Consider the following 24728-nt stretch of genomic DNA (forward strand, 5'->3'; position numbering starts at 1 on the left):
CTGGATTATGTGAATTTCCCCTTGGGATTAATAAAGTACCTACCTACCTATCCACCCTTAGTAAGGGTAAGGGTCCCTTACCTATACCTACCCACCTTTACATACCTACCTACCTACACACCCTTACCTACCAACCCTCCCTCTGTGTTGTTGATTTGGTAATTAGCCTGTGATTAGCCTTCTTAACCTCCTGCTCAGTTTCTTGATCCAGATATTTGCCATTACACACCACTATTAGCTGTTTATCTTGCTCACCCTTCTGGCTGATTCTTAAACCCTTACTTTTCATTGTGTGCAGCTCCATTCCCATGTCTGTAAATTCCTCCATCCAAACTATCACTGCTTCTTATAGCTTAACTCTTGAATCTGTTACGGTAATGCAATATCAGCAGTGAATAACAAACTTGTACTTGAATTTAAACTCATATTCCATATTCAATGCAGTAGTTCTCAATCAGTAGATTACATTCTGCATTTGTCTTTCTCTACCATAAGCTCCTTTTTCCTAACCTTATCCTTCCCTTTTCCTTCCATAGTCCTTTCTTTTCTCTCTACTAATCTTCCTCTACATACTCTATTAATCTCGTTTTAATGATTTTTGAATACATTTTCATGCCCACAGCCAGTAAACAGATGGCTCTATAGTTGTTACAGTCTGATGTATTACCCTTCTTGAACAAAGGAACTATCAGACTCTCCCATTCTGTTGGTATTTCTTGATCCTGCCATATCCTTTGGAAAATCTTTGTCATTTCCTCTATTAGCTTTGTTCCTCCCTTCATAATCATCTTTAAAGCTACTTCATCCTGTTTTGCTGCCATTCCAATCTTTATTTTTTTATTGTATGTATTCCACTCTGGTGGTCTTTCACTAATTATCCAACAGTACCTTCTTTCCCTATTGATTTAACTTTTTTATAAAATAATTTCTCCACACCTCCCATAATATGTCAGTAGCACATTGTTGTCATCCTTAATGGCTTTGTAATGGTTCTGATTAATTTTATTTTAAATCCACAAATAAATTTCCAAAATACCTTATGTTTTCTCAAATAATTTTCTTCTGTTCAAATCTTGAATAGCTCCCAAGAATTATCTGGTACAGTACTACTTTACACATTTCCTAACTTCTCAATTTTAGATACTCATTTCTATTTTCTTGACTGTTATATTCAATATATTGTATTCTTTTTAAGCATTTTTCTTCCTTTTAGCAACATCCTTCACCTCTTTTATCTACTATGAACACTCATGACACTTTCCATTCAACTTCTTTATACCATGTCTTCCTAAATGGTCCTCCAATATATAGTATAAAACAGTCTGAGCTTCGCTTCCAGCTCAGAACCCACTTTTATAATCCTGGAACTAACAAGTTGACATTGTAGACATTCATGTCCAATTACTAATACTCCATTCTTTGCTGTCCCTGCTGTTAAATCAGACTACTTCCACACGTGTCTTTTTTCTAATCATGTACTCCACCGATCCTTGCCTCTTAGCTTCAGGCAGTCCCATCAGTTCCAATGAAAATATATCAACTTCCTGAAACAATTTCACTGCTTTGCATATCATCACATTATATCAGACGTGCCAAATCTCATATCCCAGTCTTTGTCCATTAGTCTTCTTGGAACAGGATGGATTATCTTTACACTGAAGCTTTTTATATAGTCTGCATGGTTGAGGCAGAGGTCTTAGTGGCTTCTCCTACTGCTTCTCAACTTGCATGTTTTCTGAACACATTTTCCCTGTTTAGCTAAGGTTACCAGTTATGACCCTGGTTACTCACCCTCAAATCTTTTGATTAGCTACATTAAGTCCCTCAATCTTTAGGCATTGCTCAGCAACTGGAATGTTCAGGAGAGATGACACTCACCTGTATTTATGAAGATGATTTTGGTCTCTGCCTTCTTTTAGGAGTCTTTCCTGCCAATTGTTATTTTATTAACTTGTTTAATTCAATTCAGTGTCACGAGGAATCATAGTCTATCCCAGCAGCATTTCTGAATAAGCAGGACCCACCCCAGGAGCAGGAGCCCTCACTCACTTATAAAAGCTCAGTTTAGATTCTTGAATGAATCTAAAGCATGAGTCTATGAGCAGAAAATACTGAACTACCTCAAGAAATGCATGTGGAGAAAGACGCAAAAAGCAAACTCCACACAGATGCTTTGAGGAATGGGAGAAACTAGGCAATAGTACCAGCCACTGGACATTTGTGCCACCCTTTTCATTATCTTTATCAGGATACAATTAAGAGAGAAAACAACTAAGTAAAAAAAGGTGAACTAACAGGAAAATATGAAAGGAGTGCATTTCCAGCTATTACAAAAGTACAAGCATTTTCAAAATTCTTATGAATGTAAATCCTCATAGTACTCTGACATGGAACAAGTTGTCAACACAAACCTCCAAACAATGCACCTCCAGGATTTATTTTGAAAACCTTTGGACTGGATGGCCTGCCCTGCCCTTCAATTCTCTTAGGCCTACAAGAAGTCCAGACCAACTAGTGTTTACTTGTGAAGACCTACAGTATATTTGTTTGTAATTAAGATGGAAGACGCACTGACATGCCATTGCATCAATCCAGTGTTGCTTATAGATTTTCATAGGTTTATTACTTTTTGGTTTTAATGTGTAACTGGTGTATGCTCATATTCCCAAGGCATGTGTTAAAAATATTAGATTAAGCCACTGTAAACTATTGACTTGTAAAAGGTAGGCCTCACAAGGAGCAAGGCTTGTGGCTGTAGTGTCACTTTTCTTGTGAAGATATTTTCTCCATTCATTTAATGACTTTTCATCATTATAATATGCAAAGAAAATCAGACTACTCCAAGTTACAATTATGAAATCATTGACAGAGGTAAATTCAAATTATGAAACATGGTGTAACATATGTCACTCACTAAAGAAAAAAGGATGACATGTGGGCCTGCACAAAAAATGGCAAGAAGGCTGACTCAGTAGGACACACTGTTCTAGTTCTCACTGTCAGACAGAGAAGACAGCATAGATAAAGTGCACTGTAATACAAGGTTTTAATTAAACTAAGCAGTGTAAGAGAAACAACTCCCTGAGGTGCCTTCAAAGTGTCTTTCCAGACAAGGAGGAGTAATTAGAGTAAGATCTGGCAAAGAAATGATGATACAAATCACAACAGCTGTTTACAAGCCAGAATAAACAATTAATACAGATAATCGACATAGCACAAAGAAGTGTTGGGCATTTAGAAACTGAATTACAAAGAAAAAGGTGAGAAGAGCTTTTTCCGTTTGTTTGTTTTAATTTAACAATATATATATTTTTAAATTATATATATATATATATATATATATATATATATATATATATATATATATATTTACATATACACATACACATATATAATATAATATTATGCAAAATGCAAACCTTTTAAAAATGCCATTACAAATGTAGGGATATTTAGGAAAAAAAATTTTAAATATTAAAGAAATTCTTTACATTTTTAAACGTAAATAATCCATGTCAGAGCACTGTGGCACCACCTCTTGGCAAATGGTACTTGCTCAAATGATCATGCTGAATCATAGAGGTCAAATCTAAATGTTTTTTGGATATGGAAGAAAAGAAGAAGAATCTGTGCAGATGCCACGCAGGCTGTCTTCAAGCCAAGGTTCAGAAAGAGTCTTCAAACCAGTGTACCAACCTTTAAGAAAAATATGAAAACTATTAGTATATCAGTGTGACAGATAATATATATAATAAAAAAGATGATTTCATTTTTATAACCATAGCATAATGTAATTTTCTCAAACCTTATTAATCTAAACCAGAGCTAAAACAAAAATGTGTTCTATAGTTAGATTGTTCAACAAGGAAGTCCCCACAGTATTCAGATTTTTGTTTGTATTTTTCATTCTATAACCTTTTTAATGGAGAAATTGTGAAGTGGAACAATGTTTGATAAGATAAGTAATGAAAGTTGTCAGATTTATAGTGACAAGATTGATGAGATATACATTCAGTTTTGTTTAGTCAGCAAGTCATGGAGAGGGCCATTGCGATATGAACTAGAGGTCATCATAAAGAGAGGTCATCTTGATGAAACTAGAAATCAGCTGCGTTGACAACTAAATTATGACAAACATATTTAGTGCAGCCAAAAGATATGTTTGAGAGTAGAATGGCTTTCTGTTTCAACTGGGTTCATCAAGTGGTTTAGAGTGAGAGGATCCTAAGCAGATGTAACCATGCAGGCAATTCCAAAACCATTACCCTGGCATGATTTTGTGTTGTTGCATACCCAGCTTGAACTGCAATGTGGACTATACAATACACAGACGTCATGTTTCATCAGATTAGATAAAGGAGGTTTTTCATTATGTTGGACAGTTTATTTAAAATGAATCTGGAATAGTGGTTTTAGTGTGTAATACAAATAGGCCAGTGTCAAGAGAAGCATTTATTTGAAGAATTTTCTGAATAGTTATGTTATTTGAAGTGTGGAAGTATTTTGAACATGACCCAGGTGAAAAGGGATTTTATTAAAATAAGAGCTTTTAGAAATCTAACTGTAAAAAGCTGCCTAGATAATATCATGACCCTAATCAAGACTCATGCTCACCATATGCTGCCAGGCAGTGAAGAGGAATTATCCTCTGATTAGTTGTGAGATTTAACTGAGCCAAAAAACAAATGGAGGAGAAGAAAAGCAATTGTCCCACTGACCACAGAGTCACATTTCGATACTTCAGGGCAGAGTGAAAAATACAGTAGGGGAGCTTTTTCATCAATTGAAGAGCTGTACGATTTAGTAAGTTTGCTTAGAAGAGCTTGGGGATGGTGGCAGCTGACAGATGGGATTTGTGACTGTGAAACTGTTTATTGTAATATGAAACAGACCACCAGAGACTTGATATTAATAAAAGCTGACAGTGGTAGAAAGCTGCTCTAGTGTGTATTCTGTCTGCTAAAAGTGAGTCACAGAGACTTTTGTACCGTAGTGGAAAAACATTTCTGAAGAAATGTAAATGGATGTTGAGATGGTGAGTGCTTATGGCAATACAGACATAAGGCACAGTTGCATAACTTAATGCGACAGGTGAATACTCCTGAGTTGAATGTGCCCTCCATTGGATTGCAAAAGTGAGAGGAGGCTATTTGACACAATAAGGGTCTTCCCCAATTTTACTTTACGGTTTCATATTTGTGATATAGCTGCCGCAACAATTATACACTTAGGAAATCAGTGAGAAAATCTGCAGCAGAATTCAGATATCAGACTGTTACCTGATAAAACGTGGCATAAATTCAGTATCATTTTAAAAACATTACAGTTTTCCTCAGTGCTTTCAAATTCTTTCCTGGAACCGCTCATAGGGCTACTTGCTTTTGTTTCAGCCACATTATTAATGGTAATATTGTTTTTCATTGAACTTCTCAGCAGTGTGTGTGTCAGAGCAGGTCATCCACCTGAAGCTATACGTGTTCGGTGTGGCCAGTACTTGAATGGGGGACCATCTTAAAAAAAGCTTGGGTTGCTGCTGGAAGAGATGTTGATGAGGCCAACACTTACCCCATGGTCTGTGTGTGGGTTACATTTCCCCAGTGCTGTGACGAGGACATTGTGCTGTAAATATGGTGCCATCCTTTGGATGAGACATAAAACTGAGGTCCTGACTTTCTGTGGTCATTAAAGATCCATCTTTCGAAAAGAGTTTATCGTGATGTCTTGGCCAAATTGTCCATCATGATCTCCTCCATTCTGGCTCTCTATTCATCCCCTGTCTATAACTGGATATCCCTGTCACCCCTTCAACAGCTAAGTTAATGTGTGGTGAGCATGACTGGTGCAATAATAGTTGCCGTTGCATCACCCAGGTGAGTGCAACACATTAGTAATGGTTGAAGTGGTTCCCATCTGTCTGTGTAAAGTGCTTTGAGTACTAAGAAAAGTGTTACATGAATGCAATTAGTTTTCTAGTCTTCATTTGATTTCATTAAGTTCTGCAATTACAGTAAGACATGCAAGTCTGTCCAGTATCTTAATTTTTGTGAAATGTTTCTAATCTGAGATGTTGCATTGTGTTCAATAACAAAAGTGAAGAGCATGAAGAAATACATGTGCTCACCCTTCCCATAACTAACCATCACCCACTCATACTGCCTCACCTCCCAATATGACTAATGAAAAGATAGTAAAATAACACTGCACAACAAAGTTTTTGCTTCTTGAACAATGTTGGGTGTTTCTTATAGATTTTTGGGTGCTGATCATAAGTATCACAAAATTTACCCAGCACGTACCATTACTTCAGTTTTGTCATAATTTTTTCTTATATTTGTATCCAAACATTTTCGCTCTCGTAAGTGACTTATTAACAATGGTTTGTGCAGCCTGGGCATGTCCAGGCATGGTATCAGGCCAGGTTGGAAGCTGTTCTGTGGAAGTTGACATCCTGGGCATGCCTGGGCAGGTTTGAACAAGCTTGACGCTGTCTCAGCATGCTATAAAGGTGGCTTCCATACACCGATCCTGCTCATTCGGTTAATATAGATAGTCAGTGTATATGTATAGTATCATTATAGTAATGTATAGTATCTGTAGCAATATAACAGTAAGTAAGCTTGATGCTATACATGTTTTGGTGTCGAGCAATATGTCTCGTCAATGTCGTAACAGCTGCGATACATTCTGTTATATTTGTGGCGAATATACACTTGCGCCTCAGAGATGTTGGATGACTGCTCTTGTGAAGAAAGCCTATCATTCGTATTTCGGCTGCAAAACTGGTGATCAAGACAAGGATTGGGCGCCTCACATTTGCTGTGCGGCATGTGCTGTCAGTCTGAGAGCCTGACTCAGAGGTACTCGAAAGACGATGCTGTTTGCTGTTACAATGATATGGCGAGAACAGAAAGACCATGTGACAGACTGTTACTTCTGTTTGACTAATATGTCTGGTTTCTCTGCCAAAAACAAGAAGTCAATTGAATATCCTAATCTGCCTTTAGCAATGAGACCCATGCCACATGACAACAGTCTTCCAATTCCAAAAGAACCAGAGAATTGGACCTTAGACGAACCAGATGAAGAAACTGCAATGCAGGGTACTGACTGTGACATTGACCCGGATTTTGAACCGTGCTCATCAGGCGATCCACATCTGATAACAGTCCAAATTGAACGATTTGGTAAGAGATTTGAGTCTGTCAAAAGCAAAAGCCGAGCTGCTGGGTTCGAGACTGCAGGAATGGTGTTTGCTGTCACCAGGTATGAAAATTTCTGTGTTTCGAGGCCGACATCATGATATAACCAAATGTTTTGCACAAGTCGAGAGTCTCTGTTTCTGTTGTGACATTGAAGGATTATTCTCGGCCTTGGGTTGTGATCACAACCCAGAAGAGTGGCGTCTCTTCATTGATTCGTCAATGTTAAGCCTGAAAGCTGTTCTGCTACACAATGGCAATGCTTATCCTTCAGTACTTGTTGGCTATGCAGCACAAATGAAAGAAATGTATGAGAATATGGAACTGTTGCTGAAGCACATCCAGTACAGCAGTTACAACTGGAATATCTGTGGAGATCATAAAGTCGTTGCTCTGTTACTAGGACTACAGCTCGGCTATACAAAGTACTGTTGTTTCATCTGTGAATGGGACAGCCGTGCCAAAGAGTCTCATTATTCTCGACAGAACTGGCCACTCCATAAAAAGTTAGTTCCAGGACAAAAAATGTGGCACATGAATCGGTTGTCAACCCGGCAAAGATATGTTTGCCTCCTCTTCACATAAAACTGGGACTCATGAAGAATTTTTTGAAAGCACTGAGCAAGGAAGGCGAAGGTTTTCATTATTTAAGACAGATGTTCTCAAGAATAACTCACACCAAGATCAAAGAGGGCATTTTTGTTGGCCCCCAGATCAGACATGTTATGAGTGACAAGTGGTTTAAAGATCTGTTAGTTGGGCTGGAAAAAACTGCTTGGAAAGCCTTCAAAGACGTTGTTGACAATTTTTCTGGGCAATTACAGAGCCCCAAACTACATTCAGCTGGTAGACAAACTTCTCAAAACATACAAGACAATGAAGTGCAACATGTCGCTCAAGATTCATTTCCTCCACTCACACTTGCATTTCTTCCCTGCAAATCTCGGTGCTCTCAGTGACGAACGCAGTGAAAGGTTTCACCAGGACATTGCTACGATGGAGAAACAATACCAGGGCAACTAGAATCCATCATTGCTTGCTGACTACTGTTGGACACTGCAACGTGATGCACCAGACATTAAATACAAAAAAAAAAAACCAGGAGCAAAACACTTTTAATTCTGTTGAATTTAATGGCTTATGCGAAACATAAACGTGACTAAATACGTTATTGTCAGTAAACATATAAATGTCTATTTCTCAGAGTTCCTACATGATGCAGTAAAACCAAAACTATATTTGTGCATACCCAGTAGGTACCTGTCACAATCAAAAGCAAGACTTTTCAAAAAATTGTTGTGCAGTGTAATGGCTGGAGATAGAAATGTCTATTGAAAGATGAATAAATATAAGTATAGTTGATGCATTTAAATGTAGCTGCTATAAATGAAAGGTCTCATGGAAGCCTTGCTCATTGTCCTAGTGGTGAGCTACAGCTCGAATAGATGAAAAAGTGAAGTTCAATTATGCAGATTCTCAGTTTTTGGCAGATTCTGGCAGGAGGCTAGTAGGTTTTTGCCACCAATGGAATTTTGTAAAAAGAAAAAAAAACCCAAAGGAATCAGAACAGAGATTGAATTGATATGGAGAATATTATGTGAAACAAATAAATAAATACAAAGTTGAATGTGAATATTTCAAAAAAAGCAGAGGACACAGTCAGAAAGTCTATTCTATACGAGATGTATTCTGTATATTACATTTAGGTGGGTGTTTAGTGGAAATATTAATGTTTTGAAATTAATATTTTATGACATCCCTGCCCATGAGAGTGATTGATAGCCCATATTTAATTTATAGGAAGGGAAGATGTTGAGTAAATAAACAGAGTAGTCTTTTTTCTCAAGAAACTTAAGCAGTCTGTATGATGCAAAGAGTAGAAAGGCCAGAATATAAAATTGCTAGGGCTAAAAAAGCACATATTTTATAAAATGAAATGATTAAATATAGAAATATTGTATTTATATTTTGCAGACATCTCTAAAAACTGGGGAAATAATTAAAGGTTTTTATAGGATGGTGGTCTGTAGGATGACATTGGAGATCAAGAAGAACTAGGTTGTTGTACCGTGTTAGCCATTATGAATGTAGAGAAAAGCCAAGCAAAATGACACCTTTTATTGGCTAACTAAAAAGATTACAATATGCAAGCTTTCGAGGCAACTCAGGCCCCTTCTTCAGGCAAGATGTAATCAAGAAGAGGAAGAGAGTGAGGGAAGAGCCAAGGATCAAATGGTGGAATTTGAAAAAAGAAGACTGCAAGGTTGAGTTTAGGGAGAAGATGAGACAGGCACTGGGTGGTAGTGAAGAATTACCAGACAGTTGGGAAACTATAGCAGATGTAGTAAGGGTGACAGCAAGAAAGGAGCTTGGCGTGACATCTGGAAAGAGGAAAAGGAAACCTGGTGGTGGAATGGGGAAGTATAGAAGAGTATACGTGGGAAGAGGATGGCAAAGAAGAAGTGGGATAGTCAGATGCAGAAAGTAGATAAGAGTACAAGGAGATAAGGCGCAAGGTGAAGAGAGAGGTGGCGAAGGCTAAAGAAAAGGCGTATGATGAGTTGTATGAGAGGTTGGACACTAAGAAGGAAGAAAAGGACCTGTACTGGCTAGACAGAGGGACTGAGCTGGGAAAGATGTGCAGCAGGTTACGGTAATAAAGGATAAACATGGAAATGTACTCGCACGCGAGGAGAGGGTGTTAAGCAGATGGAAAGAGTATTTTGAGAGGCTAGTGAATGAAGACAATGGGAGAGAGAGAAAGTTGGATGATGTGGAGATAGTGAATCAGGAAGTGCGACAGATTAGCGAGGAGGAAGTAAGAACAGCTATGAAGATGAAAAATGGAAAGGCTGTTGGTCCAGATGACATACTGGTGGAAGCATAGAGGTGTTCAGGAGAGATGGCAGTGGAGTGGAGAAGAAGTGTACTGGTGCCAATATTTAAGAATAAGGGGGATGTGCAGGACTGTAGTAACTACAGGGGGATAAAATTGATGAGCCACAGCATGAAGTTATGGGAAAGAGTAGTAGAAGCTAGGTTAAGAAGTGAGGTGATGATCAGTACGCAACAGTATGGTTTCTTGGCCTTCGAGAGGAGTTGTGGTATTCTATGAGGAAGTCGGGAGTGGCAGAGAAGTATGTAAGAGTTGTACAGGATATATACAAGGGAAGTGTGACAGTGGTGAGGTCTCTGGTAGGAGTGACGGATGCATTCAAGTTGGAAGTGGGATTACATCAGGGATTGGCTCAGAGCCCTTTCTTATTTGCAATGGTGATGGACAGGTTGACAGACGAGATTAGACAGGAGTCCCTGTGGTCTATGATGTTTGCTGATGACATTGTGATCTGTAGCTATATTAGGGAGCAGGTTGAGGAGACCCTGGAGAGGTCGAGATATGCTCGAGAGGAGAAGAATGAAGGTCAGTAGGGACAAGACAGAATACATGTGTGTAAATGAGAGGGAGGTCAGTGGAATGGTGAGGATGCAAGGAGTAGAGTTGGCGAAGGTGGATGACATTAAATACTTGGGATCAACAGTACAGTGTAATGGGGATTGTGGAAAAGAGGTAAAAAAGTGAGAGTAGGCAGGGTGGAATGGGTGGAGAAGAGTGTCAGGAGTGATTTGTGACAGACGGATATCAGCAAGAGTGAAAGGAAAGGTCTACAGGATGGTAGTGAGACCAGCTATGGTATATGGGCTGGAGACAGTGGCACTGACCAAATAGCAGGAGACAGAGCTGGAGGTAGCACAGTTAAAGATGCTAAGAATTACACTGGGTGTGATGAGGATGGATAGGATTAAAAATACATTAGAGTACATTATAGGGTCGGCTCAAGTTGGTCTTTGGGAGACAAAGTCTGAGAGTCAAGATTGCATTGGTTTGGACATGTGCACAGGAGAGATGCTGAGTATATTGTAAGAAGAATGCTAAGGATAGAGCTGCCAGGGAAGAGAAAAAGAGGAAGGCTTAAGAAAAGGTTTATGGATGTGGTGAGAGAGAGTGAGGTGATGTGTGTAACAGAACAAGATGCAGAGGATAGAAAGATATGGAAGAAGATAATCTGCTGTGGCGAACCCTAACGGGAGCAGCCGAAAGAAGAAGAAGAAGAGAGTCAGTGTTTTTCCACAATATAAAGGAAGATCGTGCTGCTCCTAGTAATTGTAGCTTTTTTTTGTACTTTGGATAAATTAGTAGAAATGAATATGAAAAAAAAGACAGATGAGATAATGACCAGTCAGCACACATTTAGCTTTAGCATATCCTTTTTATTATATGTTACAATGCCATGAGAAGGCAAGAAATACATTCAGTGTAATTAGGCTCGGCTATATTGTGTCAAGAATTTGACAAATTGCCCCAAAAAGTCACTGGACAGCAGTAAATCAAGCAAAGAATAATGAAAATAAATGTTTATTTTAATAATACAGGGCTGTATTACATGTAATAACCCAATATGAAATTCAAAATTGAAAGAATATCTAACAAACAATTGCTATCAATTTAATTTTTATTCCGACATTTTTATTCTTTCTGATCTTAGGATTTGAAATTGACAGATCAATAAAGCACATTATGATCTTATGGTGCAGAGCCATTATTTTCTGACATGAAACACACCACTTTTTTAACAAAATATAAACTGACCAAAGAATGATGATGGTAGTAGACTGAGTAATTAAACATTGTGTTTATGAAATGATAGAGATAAAATATAAAATAACCAGGAACTTTGCAGTCAAATGATAAAGGAGAAATAAGAAAGACTATCAATGCAGGAGAGGACAGACAGCACATACAAAGTGCAGGTACAGGTGCAAAACGAAAAGTGCGACGTACTCTCAGTGAGTATGCACTTTCATTAAATCTATGGAATAGTTTTAAAGTTAAAAGTCCATGTTTTTAAACACTATATATTGGAAAAGCAAATATACTTAATAGAAGTATTCATTTGTGAAGTAAAAATATTATGTAAATGAAAGTAAACATACTCTCTATCACTTTATTATCCTTTCATACAATGTGATATGTTACTGTATAAAATACTGTTCATGTAAAAGTTACATATTTTCTAGTTTAGGTATTTTATTCATATTTCATTAAAATGTCAGAATTGCCACCTCCAGGGTAAGATGACATTCATGTAGATTTATTGTTTTTTTCCATTGTAAACATCTGTAAGGGAGAAGCTCTGCATTATGCTTTTTAAGTGTAAATTATTAATTTCTTCTAGTATTACGTTTTTCTTTTTTTCACCAGACCCCATGCATAAAATATCCCACAAAATATTTATCTGATCTTAAATATAAAATGTATGTAAAATTTCATGACTCTTTGGAATACTAACACATGAAAGTAACCAGACTAACTCTTTTTTTTGTTGCATTGCAAAGAGAAAACATGCTGTTTTATGCTATATTTGCTTAGTAATACACAGTAAAAATGATATGTGCCTTCCCAGTTTGCAGATAAAAACACTGCAGCTTTTGGGCCTTTAAATTTTGCTTTTTGACAGGAATGCACACTGCAATCTTTAAAATTTGCTATAAATTGAAGGAACTGATTATAAGGAATTTTATATCATCTGACTCAGCATGGCCACAATAAAAAAGTTCAGTGACACTGGGCTCTGAGGGAGTAATTTTAGGCAAAACTTTGTTTTTTTTACTATAGTAATTGAATGAAACCCAAACATCTGGACAAATCCAAAGGTTTATGTGGAAGTTACATCCTGCTGTGTCAAAGCTGTCTCTGAAAGCATCCTGAATGTTAATAGATCATACGAGTTCTGGGAATGCAGCTTATTTGAATTCTTCTTTCAAAACACATAGCTGTAGCTAATGCATAAATGTAAATAATGAATGATTCAACAAGCATGACATTGTTGGGAAGCTGCACTGTTTTTGCTGTTAAGCTGAAGATTATGGTGAAAAAAAAATACAGCACATCTCAATAAAATTTAAGGTTAGAGTCTGTGAAAATAAAAATCATTTAATTGTTTAGGTTACTGTTCCTAAATGTGATAACTGTTGTAAATTTGGTAGGGTATGAAATCATCATACAATATAATATTTAGACTTAAACAGTTGTCTGTTCATTTTAGAAGATAATGATATATACATGGCATTAGCACTCCATAGTGCTTTCATCCCTTAGGTGGCCATACACTGTACGTGTAGTTTATTCAGATAAGGCATAACTTTAACTACTAAGTCTTTACTTTTTACAGATTAGCAATTCTTTTTCAAAAACTTTATAAAGTACCATCTTAAATATGAACAATTGTTTGGCTGTTGTCCTAACTAACTGTCTGTATTTGGCAGCTCACAACCTTGGTATTCTCCAATTTAATAATTCCAGGAGTTAGGAGTTTGGGGAAACCCCATTAGCTTTTTTCCAAATCTTGGCAAGTATTGGAGGCAAGTCCGTTCTCAACATATCATCTAGGTGTTATTTTTGTATAGGGCACACTCTGGACCCCCTGGAGGTGATAGCAAAGGGGGAAATTAAAACAAAACTGAGTGCAAATATGAACAATGCTGCACATCCTCTCTCTGACATACTAAAACTGAAAGCTTTCAGCCTAAGAATTATTCAACAGAAACATGTCAAGAAATGCTACTGGGGCTCCTTTATGCCAACAGCAATACGCCTGCATGATGCCTCACTGGATTGTAACAGCCAAGTCAGAACTTTTCTTTCTTTTTAATTTTCTTGCTTTATAGTCATCCATTTTAAGTTCAGATCAAAGTATGTGTATTTATTTATTAATTTATTTAAAGAACTTCTGAAAAAAAGCCTAATTTCCCGTTGGGAACAAATGAAGTTCTTTCTAATTGAATCTAAACTGTCTATGATAAGTGAATGTACTGTGATGCAAGGGTCTAGTTGAGCACATGTACGATGCTGGAGAAAATCGTTTAATAACCCTTTAGCATCTTGAGCTGTTAGGCTCACAAAAGTTTTTCTGTGTTAAATAAGAAAGTAGGGTTCTATGACAGGCAGCTGTGTTCAACTTATCCTTAATCTGATGTTGTAAGATTACTATTATAACAAAAGTACTTCACTGACTTTTGGCTATCTTGTTTAAGGTATATAGACACATACATATCTAGGAAGCAGCTTGTAACCCCGAGTCTCAGCACCATGAATATATTCCTTTCTTCATGTTAGCACCCCCACCACCTTATTTTCTGAAGTAAATGTATTTTCTCATACTTTACATGTTATCAACTATATGATAAAGATGCTCTTGTATTTTTGTTTCTTAAATAAATTTCTTATAAAATTTTATTGATGGAGTGAAATGAACTGGAGATTAATAGAAATTTGGAATCATTAATTTTTCCCAAAATCAAAAAGGAAGAATTCAAAGCAACTGGAGTCTGGAGGAACACTAAAAAGGAGTGTCTGTAGCTCACAAAACCCAGAGAAGCAGAAAACTTACAGAAATATATCAAAAATACACATTTTTGCACCTTTCTGTCTAATTATTGTGTCTTTACGAAAGTGGGTGAGGAAGATGCTGGGTTTAATTTTATAAAATTAGTTAAGTACACAAATGTTAAAGGATTACATTCATAAATCAGAAACTTAGAATAAGCAACAGATGGATGGATGAAAACAAAATCTTTTTGCATAGGTATTCTATTCTTACGAAGACAACCTTTGTGCATGTCAGCAAAATTTACTGCCATCATTTGGCTCAAAAATGTCAGCTCGCTGTTGAAAGAAAATTTTGCTTAATCTTCACACTTAATATTTTTAATTAGTAAATGTATTCTAAAGTTTTAAAAGTATTGATTTTATGTTACATCTTCTAGTTATTAAAGCTAGCACCTGACTGAAAAATAAGAAGAGGAGCATCAGCTACTATAGTTTAGTTATAAACCAAATCCACCAAATCTATGACAAGGAGAAATACATATTTACTGTTAAATTTATTATAGGTCACTATAATGCCATCAGAGTCAAAGACAAAATAATAGGTATTTACTTTTTATTTTATTTGTAATTGGGAATGGCAAAGGTAAAAAATCTGTACAGAGCTATTACTATGGGAGCTCTGCTTCTCTGTTGGACTATTGAGCATTTTATTTTCCGTAAAATGTCATATTCTTTTTATTTATTCTAATGTTCTCTATGTGAGAAAGAAATCCCAAAACTTGCTCCAAAAGACCATGAGACTCCATCCCAATCTGTGTCCTCTTAAGACCATTTTCTCTAGGAGGCACAAAAAGGATGCCAGGTCAATACGCTATAGTACTAATATCCCACCTTCTTTCAGTTTTTACTAACACTTTATGGTAGTATTAAATTTTCACAAAACATGATTAAGAAAGCCTCATTTTAGTCATGGATAAGACTACCTAAATGTGGGAGTCAGAAATTCAATTAAATTTATTATGTTTTGTTAGACATGTAGCTATAACAACCACCTCAGGCTTTCCCTGACAAACACCAATTTTAGCTGTCAGTATAACAAGTAAAAATAAAACAGTAATTTTCTGCAAGCAAAAAACAAATCTTTTCATTTAGTACAAATGATATAGGGATAAACAGAAAAATTATCTTGGGGAAAATACTAATTTTAAGTGTATTCAATTTTCTCACTAGTGATTAATTTGAATTCACAATCTTGATGCTGTCCAGTAGGCAAAACCTAAGAAAAAATAAATAAGCAAGTGTGTGTGACAACATGAAAGGAAACTGTAGAAATTTAATTTGATAGCTATATTGATTATGGGAAAAGTATGGTTTATCTTCAACCCTGAAATCATCTTATATTTGGGGTTGTCTGTAGAACATGTCATAGTGAATGTTGTGTTTTAGATCTGTTTGCAGCATTTATTTTCCTAGATTCTTAGATTCTTTCTTTTTCTTAGATTATTTCTTAGATTCCAAACTAATTGTACTGGGTCAGTGATGATGAAGAAATGTTGGACGCATCCTTGTTTTCTACCATGACTTGAAGCAAAAAACTCTGTTTATGTAATTTGTACAAATAGAGGCTTCAGGATTTGATTATTGCAGTCTTATCGCAGGCTATAATCTTAGGGCCATAATTGCCTAGTGCAGAGAATGATGGTCCAATTTAATCCAATGAAAAGCTTTATTTACTTTTTTTCTTTTTTCTCTCCAAAGATGATAATACCATTCTGTGCCCTGTCATGAATGAACTGTATATTACATTAAATGGGAAGCAAAGATTATAAATTGCATCTGCCATTAATGAACCAATACCAGCCTTGTGAAATAATAGAATGCAGTGGGTTTTCTAACAGGGAAAGTGTGTGTTTTCTGAAACCTTGGTGTCAGTGTTTCAGAATAGAAAAAATCTGTTACGTTTGCTACGAACTGTAGCTGTAATAATTTTATCTTTAATTATTTATAAGCTTGACACAATGTTTTCTACTTGTCTTTCTAAACTCTGTATCCTATTTCTTCTCATGACATATATAAATTCCCAACTCTTGGCTCTATACATTGCTCTTAGATGTCTTGGAGAATTCAAACAGCATGTTAAACGACTGTTGTGGCTCAGTCAGACATTTCCTTAATATAGAGACAAATAGTGCTGCAAGCTCTGCACCTCTTCTTTGAGGTGACTTGGAGGGACAAGGTGCATACGAACATTGCATTAGTTTCAAATTATATTGAAATTATTAGGAAGTAGTCATGTAGTCCTGTAAAACCTTCGACAAACTGTTTCAAAACTTTCTTTATGTGCAAACTGAACTGACAAAAATAAGTTTACCTTAATAAAGACCCTTAACCTTTCTTTCTTAATTTGCCAAAATTTAAATTTGGTGATATTTCACTAACCCTTCAGGGAAGCAATATAGTCATATTTCCACTGACATTTAGGCCTATTTGATGAAAATTACTGGCAGTTTTGGAAATCAAAAAAAGAGAATTCACCTTTCAAAGCCAAATTATCAAAACATTGTCAGCTTTACTTACTAAATCATTAAAAATCAGCAAAGTTTACAACTGTATATTTGCTGAATAGTTAAGAAGTGAGAGATCAATTGCAATTAAAACAGGGTTGCTATTGGTTTCATCAACTAGTGTGACTTGCCCTTACTTGCATTTTAGACATGCACGTTTAATATTCATTTACTTCCCATTGTAAGCTGTCAGTTTTAGGTTAGCGGAATGTATTCGAGCTGGAATGTGTGTGAGTGGGTGAACAAACACAGATAGGCCCTAAAATATTTGGCCACCAAGACCTTGTTTAAATTTTGTTGTGCACCTCTGATTTCTTAGACACCTAAGGATAACACAGATTTCTCCTTCTGTTCTGAGGAACTTCTACTGGAACATAGTGGAGTCATTCCTCAGTGGATGCATCACATTCTGGTTGGACACCTGCTTAGCTCAATATCATAAAGCTCTACAGAGTATGGTGATACTAGCCACCTTACAAAGAAAAACAATTAATTACATTTCTCAGTCATCATGCACAGCTGCTTTTCTCACTCCTTCCTTTTGTCAAATGGTATAGGGCAGGGGTCCTCAATCCCAGTCCTGGAGAGCCGCAGTGGCTGCAGGTTTTTGTTCTGACCTGGTTGCTTAATTAGAAAGCAATTCTTGCCAATAAAGCACTAACAAGCTATGAAATTAAATTAACTCTGCTATGTCAGGTCATTCTCATATCCTAGATTTTCTTTCCCTTTCTATCATGCAAATGATTTGAAGGCTAAAATGGACGATTAATTCTCAGTCCTTCACTTTTTTCTCTTCATTTTTCTTTTTAGTATTTAATTAAACCCAATAGTGCATATAAATACACACAGGTGTAAATGTAAATAAGCTAAATGGAGAAATGCTGCTCTCTCTTGTCATTTGCATGTTATTGATAATAAGGAGCAATTAAAATAGCTGTTTAAAACAAAATTGAGCAATAAGTGCTTTTTATTAACCAACTAGGTTGGAGCAAAAACCTGCAGCCACTGTGGCTCTCCAGGACCGTGATTGAGGACCCCTGGTATAGGGCCATTATTGTTCACACCAGAAGATACCAGGATACTTTCTACCCACAAATTGTAAGGTTGCTGAACAGTCAACCATAAAAACATATACTATAAAATAATGCACAATGCATATACAGTAATCCCTCCTCGATCGCGGGGGTTGCGTTCCAGAACCCCCCGCAATAGACGAAAATCCGCAAAGTAGAAACCATATGTTTGTGTAGTTATTTTTATATATTTTAAGCCCTTATAAACTCTCCCACACTGTTAACATTATTAGAGCCCTCTAGACATGAAATAACACCCTTTAGTCAAAAGTTTAAACTGTCCTCCATGACAAGACAGAGATTACAGTTCTTTCTCACAATTAAAAGAATGCAAATAGATCTTCTTCTCTTCAGGAGCAGAGAATTTCAGAGGGAGAGAGAGAGAGAGCGCTCGCAAAGAAAAGCAAACAATCAAAAAATCAATACTTGTGCTTTTAAGTTTGCCGCGGCATTTTTTAGAGGAGCGTTAGTATCTTCTAAGCAAACAGCCTCTGTGCAAACAGCCCCTCTGCTCACATCTCCTCCGTCAGGCGCAGAGAACGTCAGAGAGAGAGAGCGAGATTAAAGCAACAATCAAAAAATCAATACGTGTGCTTTTAAATATGCCGAGCACCGCAATAAAGCAGCATTTTTAGAGGAGCGTCAGTATCTTTTAAGCAAACAGCCTCTGTGCAAACAGCTCCTCCATCAGGCGCAGAGAATGTCAGAGAGAGTGAGAGAGAGGCAGAGACAAGCAAACAATCAAGCTCCGCGCGGGATGCATATCTTATAGCATTGAAGAGTTTTAGTTAATATGTAATACGTGCTCTGATTGGGTAGCTTCTAAGCCATCCGCCAATAGCGTCCCTTGTATGAAATGAACAGGGCAAACAAACTGAGGAAGCGGGTAGCATAAATTAAAAGACCCATTGTCCCCAGAAATCCGCGAACCAGCGAAAAATCCGTGATATATATTTAGATGTGCTTACATTTAAAATCCGCGATAGAGTGAAACCGCGAAAGTCAAAGCGCGATATAGCGAGGGATTACTGTAATACTTTGAAAAAAATATTGTGTATGTATGGTATGCATATATTCAAGGTCAGTCCAAAAAAGAAACCAAACATAAAAAATATATATACTTAGAAATTAATAAGACTTATCTCCAGGTACCTCACTCCCAGATAAAGAGACTTGAGCAGGTAGAACTTCAGCTGCATTGATGGGCAGGATGGGATAGCAGGCTGCTTGTGCTGATTGACACATTTCCAAAACAAAGACACTGATGGAGAGGTGTGAAGGAATTTAAGGTGGCCCGGGATTACAATTTTTTTTTGTTGGCTTTTGTAGTGTTTAATAAAGTTAAAAATGTACAGTATCTGTATAATGTAATATACATACTTTAATGCGTTTCACCTTGAAAGTGATATCAAGATCTCCAAGAGGATAGTTCTTGGAAATCTAAGTCGACTTAGAAGCCAGTCATCATCAAATGTAAGTACATGCTTTCTTCTATTGAATTGAATATATATATATATATATATATATATACACTACTCATAAAAATTAAAGGAACACTTTTTTTATTGGGCCTGGCATGAAATCAATTAAACCTGTCTGATAATTTTCTGGTTGGTTAAGCAGCTGAGGTCATTGTTAATCACTTTCAGCTGTATTGGTGTTCATGGACTTAACGACAGGTGCACTAAAGTGGCAACAATTAGAAAACCCTCAAAACAGGACTGGTTTTACATGTGGAGGTCATTTCAAGTTTCTCCCTCTTGATCTTTTTTGGCTGGTTTTCCACTCGTGCTAGTTTTGGCTTGAGTAATTATCTCTACTGGCAGTATGAGGCGATTCCTTAACCCTACAGAAGTTGCACAGGTTGTCCAACTTCTCCAGGATGGCACATCCACACGTGCTGCAGCAAGAAGGTTTAATGTGTCTCCCAGCACAATCTCCAGAACATGGAGGAGATTTCAGGAGACTGGCTGTTATTCTCGGAGAGCTGGACAGGGCCGTAGAAGGTCCTCAACCCATCAGCAGGACCGATACCTGCTCCTTTGTGCAAGGCGGAACAGGCTGAGCACTGCTCGTGCCCTACAGAATGACCTCCAGAGGGCCACTGGTGTGAATGTCTCTACCCAAACAATCAGGAACAGACTTCATGAAGATGGCCTGAGGGCCCGACGTCCTGTAGTGGGCCCTGTGCTCACTGCCCAGCACCGTGGAGCTTGACTGGCATTTGCTCAAGAACACCAGAATTGGCAAGTCCAGCACTGGCCCTGTACTTTTACAGACGAGAGCTGGTTCACCCTGAGCAGCTGTGATAGACGTGAAAGAGTCTGGAGAAGACAAGGAGAATGATATGCTGCCTTCAACATGACAGGTTTGGTGGTGGGTCAGTGATGGTCTGGGGAGGCATATCCATGGAGGGACGCACAGACATCTACTGCGTAGGAAATGGTGCTCTGACTGCCATAAGGTATCGAGATGAAATCCTTGAACCCATTGTCAGACCCTACGCTGGTGCAGTAGGTCCTGGTTTCCTCCTAATGCACGACAATGCCCGGCCTCATGTGGCAAGAGTATGCAGGCAGTACCTGGAGGATGAAGGAATTGAAACAATTGAATGGCCTTCACGATCCCCTGACTTAAACCCAATAGAACATCTGTGGGACATTATGTTTCGGTCCATTAGGCGCCGCCAGGTTGCTCCTCAGACTGTACAACAGCTCAGGGATGCCCTCATACAGATCTGGGAGGAAATACCACAAGACACCATCCGTCGTCTCATTAGGAGCATGCCCCGACGTTGTCAAGCATGCATACAAGCTCGTGGGGCCACACAAGATACTGAAAAGCATTTTGAGTAGCAGAAATGAAGTTTTTGAAAAAATGGACTAGCCTGCCACATCTTCATTTCACTCTGATTTTAGGGTGTCTACACAATTGAGCCCTCTGTAGGCAGAAAACTTTTATTTCCATTAAAAGACTTGGCATCCTTTTGTTCCTAAGACATTGCCCTGTCGTTATTTGTATAGATATCCAACTTCATATTGAGATCTGATGTATCTAATGTGTTTCTTTAAAGTGTTTCTTTAATTTTTGTGAGCAGTGTGTATATATACCTAAAGGATTATTAGGAACACCTGTTCAATTTCTCATTAATGCAATTATCTAATCAACCAATCACATGGCAGTTGCTTCAATGCATTTAGGGGTGTGGTCCTGGTCAAGACAATCTCCTGAACTCCAAACTGAATGTCAGAATAGGAAAGAAAGGTGATTTAAGCAATTTTGAGCGTGGCATGGTTGTTGGTGCCAGACGGGCCGGTCTGAGTATTTCACAATCTGCTCAGTTACTGGGATTTTCACGCACAACCACTTCTAGGGTTTACAAAGAATGGTGTGAAAAGGGAAAAACATCCAGTATGCGGCAGTCCTGTTGGCGAAAATGCCTTGTTGATGCTAGAGGTCAGAGGAGAATGGATCGACTGATTCAAGCTGATAGAAGAGCAACTTTGACTGAAATAACCACTTGTTATAACCGAGGTATGCAGCAAAGCATTTGTGAAGCCACATCACGCACAACCTTGAGGTGGATGGGCTACAACAGCAGAAGACCCCACCGGGTACCACTCATCTCCACTACAAATAGGAAAAAGAGGCTACAATTTGCACGAGCTCACCAAAATTGGACAGTTGAAGACTGGAAAAATGTTGCCTGGTCTGATGAGTCTCGATTTCTGTTGAGACATTCAAATGGTAGAGTCAGAATTTGGCGTAAACAGAATGAGAACATGGATCCATCATGCCTTGTTACCACTGTGCAAGCTGGTGGTGGTGGGGTAATGGTGTGGGGGATGTTTTCTTGGCACACTTTAGGCCCCTTAATGCCAATTGGGCATCGTTTAAATGCCACGGGCTACCTGAGCATTGTTTCTGACCATGTCAATCCCTTCATGACCACCATGTACCCATCCTCTGATGGTTACTTCCAGCAGGATAATGCACCATGTCACAAAGCTTGAATCATTTCACATTGGTTTCTTTTACATGACAATGAGTTCACTGTACTAAAATGGCCCCCACAGTCACCAGATCTCAACCCAATAGAGCATCTTTGGGATGTGGTGGAACAGGAGCTTCATGCCCTGGATGTGCATCCCACAAATTTCCATCAACTGCAAGATGCTATCCTATCAATATGAGCCAACATTTCTAAAGAATGCTTTTGGCATCTTGTTGAATCAATGCCATGTAGAATTAAGGCAGTTCTGAAGGCGAAAGGGGGTCAAACACCATATTAGTATGGTGTTCCTAATAATCCTTTAGGTGAGTGTATATATATATATATATATATATATATATATATATATATATATATCATATATATATATATATATATATATATCATATATATATCTATATATATATATCATATATATATATATATCATATATATATATATATATATATATCATATATATATATATATATATATATATATATATATATATATATATATATATCTCGTGTATATATATACACGATATATATACATCACAGGGCTGGGGTTCTTACCCAGCCAGGACGCCTAAAAAGGACCGGAAGGGGGCAAGAATAGCTTCCGGGCCACAATGGGGCAACCGCCCTGGAACAGGAAAGAACCACGGGAAAAGAGAGAAAAGATTATAATTTGTTGGGACCTGTGGCCACCGCCAGAGGGCACCTTAAACCTCGTGGGACCTGGAAATAGTTACTTCCGCCACACTCTGCAAGATGCCGGAGGAACCTTCCAGGAACGCCAAGGACTAAAAGAAAGAGGAATATTGGGGTGATTATTGATTTGTGCATTGTGTAGTGTTTGTGGACTGTGTTTATTTAATGAATAATAAACATGTGACTTTTATAAAGATGTGGTCTCCGACTGGTGGTGTCCAGGCAAGTCTCATAATATATATTGTAATAAAGCACAGACAAGTATAAAGATTTGGGATGGTTTAAGCCCCGTATACTGTAAAAGAAAAGGTTAGTTCAAAAAAATTAGTCAGTGTTTTCTACAAAGTACAGCAGACGATCAAAACAAAGGACATCATACATTTTATAATGGTGCTGAGGAAATAATGGGGAGATCAGTGTTGAATGATGGGAAGAGTGATGTCATCTTTGGGAGACCAGAGGTTAGAAAGGACCCCAGAAGCTGGAGGTAGTAGTAGACTTCTGGGTACGTTTATGGCGGCGGCATTACGGTCCTTCTAGGGAAACAAAAGAAGAAAGGTTAGTACTCTGCCACTGTTCCCCGGCACGGCTGATCGCAGCGCCCGTCCGGTCCTTAAGCCGCTCCCCATGCGCTCATGCGTGACAATATATATATATATAAAATAAAATGGAAGAGACTCGACACACGTAAAAAGGTTTGGGGCAGCCACCCGTATATTATTCCTAGCTGCAAAGGTTTGGTTTTTTCAATCAAGAGAGTAGTTGATTATGCAGAGTCCAAAACAGAACTGGTGAGAGTTTGAAAAGATATCGGTTTTAAATGGTCAGACAGGAAGTGATGTATGTTAACTGGAAGTGATGTAGGTTGACCGGAAGTGATGATTCTCTGACATCAGCCTGGGAGCCGGGACCGGAAGTGACAATCTTCATGGCGCCTGAACTGGAAGTGATGTTCTTGATTCAGATAGGTTTTCCCATGGCTGGTCTGTAGAGATAGCAGGAGATGGCTTAATGCACCCCGCCCTCCCCTGGCCTGGCGTGGAATTACCTTTACTTGGTCCACACAACGTCGTCCTATTTGCACGTGTGTGACAATATATATATATATTCCTTCCAGGCCCCTACAGTCAATATAACAAGTATAAATAAAACAGTCATTTTCTGCAAGCAAAAAAACAAATCTTTTCTCCTCTTTTATTTTTTCCTCAACTAGAAAATATTAAACTATTGTGTTATGTGAACTTACACTCTATGTTAGGCAGAACATGGTATTCTAGTTCTTATTCAATAGGAGTATCTGTCAATATCCAGTTTGTTGCGTCTTTTCTTTCTTCTTATTTTTGTTTAAATTAAAATTTTCCTGCTTTTGAATTCTTTTTCTCTTTGGCACCATGTTTTGTTTTGCAAACCATGTGCAAGTAATGACTGCTAGAATGCCAATGATTCATTAGCAGATTTATTAAATATACTGTGCTTATCAAATATGTTCTTTATAGTCTGTCAATATACTTTGATAGTTGTTTTAGTGATCTTGTTTGCCAGTGATGGATTTTTTTCAACATATGTATTCTTTGGCTTTTTTATCTGATACTGTATTGTAATGTTTTAGCATTTTAAATGGCTCTGTGATACTATTAAGTGAGCTGCATAACAAAGAATTATTCAATGATTAAATTTATAATTGACAGTATGGTTATACAATTATCTCCCAGTATCATCCAATTACGTTTCATTCCATTTGCATGTTAATGTTGCTCACATTATTAAACTAATAAAATATTATTTATTTGTTTAGACTGAT

The 24728-nt window shown here is 37.6% G+C and overlaps 1 protein-coding gene across 5 annotated transcripts in view; it reads left to right on the forward strand.

The window, feature by feature from the left end:
• The window catches only part of alk (ALK receptor tyrosine kinase), a 1762427-nt gene that overhangs the window by 1641517 nt on the left and 96182 nt on the right, over nt 1-24728 (forward strand). The gene's annotated exons all lie outside the window — the stretch shown is intronic.

The sequence above is a fragment of the Polypterus senegalus genome, chromosome 3 (assembly GCF_016835505.1).
Source record: "Polypterus senegalus isolate Bchr_013 chromosome 3, ASM1683550v1, whole genome shotgun sequence".
Taxonomy (NCBI): domain Eukaryota; kingdom Metazoa; phylum Chordata; class Cladistia; order Polypteriformes; family Polypteridae; genus Polypterus; species Polypterus senegalus.